Raw genomic sequence first — 4621 nt, 5'->3', positions numbered from 1 at the left:
GAACAGCTTCTAGAGCCAAAGGAAGAGAACCCCTCTCATGTAGGGTGGTTTGGGAAATCTGCTGCTAAGACATGAGCTTTTATTACAGAAATACCTGGAGACTAGATCGGCATTTTGTATCTCAGCCTGCGCTTATATAACTGTTGTTATGAGACATTTGAAGAGAAGAGGTTCTGGGTGATTGATCACTGAGACCGAAGTCTCTTTGCAGCGACTGGGAAGGCAGCACTGGAAGCTGGGTCTCCTAAGGCAGGGGACTTGGTGCCTCCCCATATGGATAACCCCCCACCCCCAAAGCCCTCTTCCCTTTCGCATCTAGGTCTCTACAATTAAACTTTCTCTTTTAGACATGATTCCTCCCATTAACTGCTGAAGGATCAAGTACTCAAACCGAAAACATGCCTAATGTCCCTTTGGCAGAGAGCAGAAATGAGAATTTAAAAGCAAAGCTTGACTGGAAACAAGACAGCTCTGTTGTTCTTTAGAGATTTGATATGAGAGAGCTTAGTCAGGCCTACTTGTTCTGAGGCTGTAGGAACATGGTCCAAGAATGGAGCTGTGTGAGGAGAATTCTGAAAACTCCTAGGAAACCAGAGTCTTGTGACCTCTGTTTCTTCAAAACATGGAATGTGTTTCTGTGCTCCTCCCAGTTGTAGCGGATAGGAGTGAGTTTACTCAGGTTACTCACCCCAACTGTCGATTGCTATGGGTTTGTATGCGGATAGGAGTGAGTTTACTCAGGTTACTCACCCCAACTGTCGATTGCTATGGGTTTGTGTGCCTCTATGTATGAAAAAAAAATATGTTTCTGCCATGCATGGCTTGTCCTTGTGAACTCACACTTTACTCACATGATTCTTCTTAATCTGCAGAGTATAAACTGTCGGATGCGCTGAATAAAGTTGGCTGCCGCATGAGACTTATTTCACCTCATTTCTCGGCTCCATTCTCCCAGGTCCCACCACCTCTAGACTGGCAACCATGACTTAACCCATAACTGTTCTAGCACCTAGTTCATGCATTCAAGGGAGCAACCTTTAACCCATATCTCCCCATCCCCCACTCCCCGCTTCTGACAACCACCAGCCTACTCTGCTTCTTTGAATTTGACCTTTAAGATTGCCCTTAGAAGAGTGATCATACCATCCTTGTCCTTCTGAACTCTTTCACTTAGCACAATGCTCTCTGGGATTATCTGTGTTCTCACAGGTGGCGAGATTTCCTTCCTTTTCATGGCTGAATAAAAATTATCTCATGTGTGTGCATGCACATATTTATATCACATTTTATTTGGACCTATGTTATAGATGCCTCGATGAGCTCTGTATTTAGGGAATAATTCTGCAAATGACAGTCGAGTGTGGCTATTTCCATGAGTCACTGACTTTATTCCTTCTGTGAATACACAGACACAATGATAACAAGTTCAGATGAAAGATGTGTTGGCCAACTTGATTGTGGCAGTCATTTCCCAGTATAAACATATATTATCACCTCGTGGACACTTGAAACAGGCGCCATTTTATTTGTCAATTAGACTTCAATAAAACTACGGGACAATAAACACAGGACCACTTGACTGGTTCTCATCTGTGTTCTGTCCAGTCCAGCAGAAGTGGTCCTCACCTCCAAATGCTTTGCTCGCCTGATGGAAGCCCTGTCCCTCCCTGTTCAACATGGCTGGTGGTCATGAGACACTGCTGTCCTCAGGTCTCTGCAGTTTTCAAAGCCCTCTGTGCCGATTCCCAAGCCAGCTCCAGCTGTTCTGCCTGTCATGAGGAGTGTCCTGGACCGTGGCTGGCAGGTAGGTATGAGAGGGACCTCTTTGTCCTAGGGTCTTCTGCTTCTCCCTGTGTGCCTACAGGTGTGGAGAAGGGCCAGGGGGCCCCTTTCTCTTTCCCTTTGTGCCTACTAGGTGTGGCCACGTGAGGAAAGAAACCTACTCTTAGCTTTATTTGTAGAACTGGAACACTTTAGTCTTTAACAAACAGATTATCAAACAAAATTGCCTAGACAGAGCTGGAGGGTTGGGGAAATAAAGATAAAAGGCATAGCACCAGGCTAAGTCCTGAACACAGAATTTCTGGTTCTGCTCTGACGGTCATTTAAGAGATTAAAAATAAAGAAAACTTGAAGGGCCTTTACTGTGAGATTAAGGAGAATTTCCCACATAAAATTAAAGCACTGGTTAAGGAGGCAACACTGTAGGCCCATCTCTCTTCTTTCATGAATGGTATTGTGGGCATCTCTGAACTAAGGACCCAAGAGGAACAACCTGTGAGACACATTCCCCTTGAAAGCTTATTTCCGCCAGTAGTGCTAGGGCAAAGGAGAAATCCAGAGGCCGTCTGCTTGCCCAGAGGAGGCCACTTCAGTGAGAATCACTCCGTGACCTTGAAGCCCTGAAGTAAACACGCACAGACACAAGTAACGTATGTACCTGACCAACTGTGATTTTCCATCTCTCGGTTCCTGCCCTTTCCTTCTGTTCTCCGCAGCAGATAGATTAGTGATTCTGGAAACCTGACCTCTGTGCTTTGCAGTCCAGGATGCGGAAGGAGTCTGAAACCATGGCAACATGACCTTCAAGGAGATTAGGCTGGAACACTGCAAGACTCAGGAGTCTTGTTTACGGGTTGGGGCTCCAGTCTAAAAGATGTCACTGTGAGTAGTCACTTTCTGAGCCCAAGAAGCACACATTACAAGTTCCGGGTCACCCACCTTCCCACGGCATCCTGTTTTCCCAGAATCTTTGTTGCTCTTAGTAAGCCTGAAGGAAAACCACTTCCTCTGGAGGCCTTCTTGACTGCTTTCCCTGTGACAGCCCAGCAAACCTTCCATGGGCTCCTTGTACTGTCTAGCCAGCACCTACCACCTGCCTGACCCTGTCCAGTCTCCTCCTAAGGGCCAGGAGAAGTGATGGAGGACACTTGTCATGAGGTGTTTGTCTTTGAATTTGTGACCCTGTGCTTCATCCAAGCAATTAGCAGCTTCGTTCTTCCCTCTGCAAAAGGCTTGGAGTGTGGAAGGGCCTCCTGTTAGAACCTGGCCACCCTGAACCGTATCTCTGGAGCCATTTTTGTGTGGCCCAGGGAAGACCCCATCCCTAGTACACACACGCTTCCTTTCAAAGTTGACACGTGCCTCAGATACTCTGCAAGCTTAAACTTGCATCCTTGCCTTTTGGATGCCCATCCTACAATTTATTAATATTTTTAATATGTGTATCATGGTTGTTCATCTTTAGGAGATTCAGTGTGAGGTATGTTGACCCTTCATCTCATGAGCAGCTCAGAATATTGTAGCACCAGACAATCACCATTTCCACATAACAGGAATTAAAAAAAAAAATCTTCTCTTCTGGCTTGCTTGATCAATGACATAACATTGTGGAGGAAAATTACCCTTCTGTACAAACGCAGACCAGAACTTATGTCTCTCCTCTGGCTGACTTTGAACTTGATCACAAATCCCTATCCAGCCTTCCATTTCTAGTACTTTCCCCAGCCTCTGGTAGCTGGTAACTAACTTCCATACATTTAGCTTTTGTGATTTTACAGACGAGCACAATTCTGAGATAATCTGGCTTATTTCAGTAAAACCTTCTCGTTTCAGAGTACATTCGTGCTGCTTTCTTTCTTGTCTGTCACACGTAGGAGCAGTGGGGTGGTACTGTGGGTGAGAGCCGGAGCTGGGCTGGCGATGGAGCTCAGTAGGTAGGATGTTTCCCATTGGAGCCCTGGCTTTACACCCTAGTGTTGCATAAACTGGACTCTGCGGATAAGCCTGATATCCCAACACTTGGGAGATAGAAGCAGGAAGATCAGAAGATCAAGGTCATCTTCAACTACGTAACAAGTTTGAGTTCTCATCTTTAAAAAAAAAATAAAGCCAGTGCTCTGGCCACCAAGCCTGGTTGCTTCAGTTTTCTCTTCTAAAAAAATAAAAAGTATTGTCTCAGAACTAACTTCTAGAGTTATTAAAAGGAATGCATGATACAGCCCCTATTAAGAATTTAAAATCGTTTGTGGTGTGTAGCAAATGGTGAAACATTAGCTAGCAGTCAAAGCAGAGGAGGAGTGGATTTGATTACATTTGTAAAGTCACTCAAGTGTGCCAACTCCCTGTGTGTCTGAGAACGCCCACTATGACCCCCACTATGACCCTGTGTGTTGAACACATGTGTTCTGAGAACACCTGTGTGTCTGAGAACGCCCACTATGACCCTGCGTGTTGAACACATGCATGTTCTGAGAACGCCTGTGTGTCTGAGAACGCCCACTATGACCCTGCGTGTTGAACACATGAATGTTCTGAGAATGCCTGTGTGTCTGAGAACGCCCTCTCTGACCCTGCGTGTTGAACACATGTGTGTTCTGAGAATGCCTGTGTGTCTGAGAACGCCCTCTCTGACCCTGCGTGTTGAACACATGCCTCTTCCGAGAACACAGGTGTTTGGCCCAGCTCAATCATTTCTTCCTCTATCTGTGATGCAGAGATGTCAATGGCAGCATCCCTTCATTCTCTTCCAGGACCGATGGTGTATTCAAAACTCCAGTGCTAATGAACACAGGAACTACTTGGAAAGCCTAGAAAAGCACGACTTAGTTTCAGTTATGTC

This window comes from Chionomys nivalis, chromosome 2 (assembly GCF_950005125.1).
Source record: "Chionomys nivalis chromosome 2, mChiNiv1.1, whole genome shotgun sequence".
In the NCBI taxonomy this organism is placed as follows: domain Eukaryota; kingdom Metazoa; phylum Chordata; class Mammalia; order Rodentia; family Cricetidae; genus Chionomys; species Chionomys nivalis.
The sequence above is the reverse complement of the archived record's forward strand: the minus strand, read 5'-3'. Positions refer to the sequence as shown.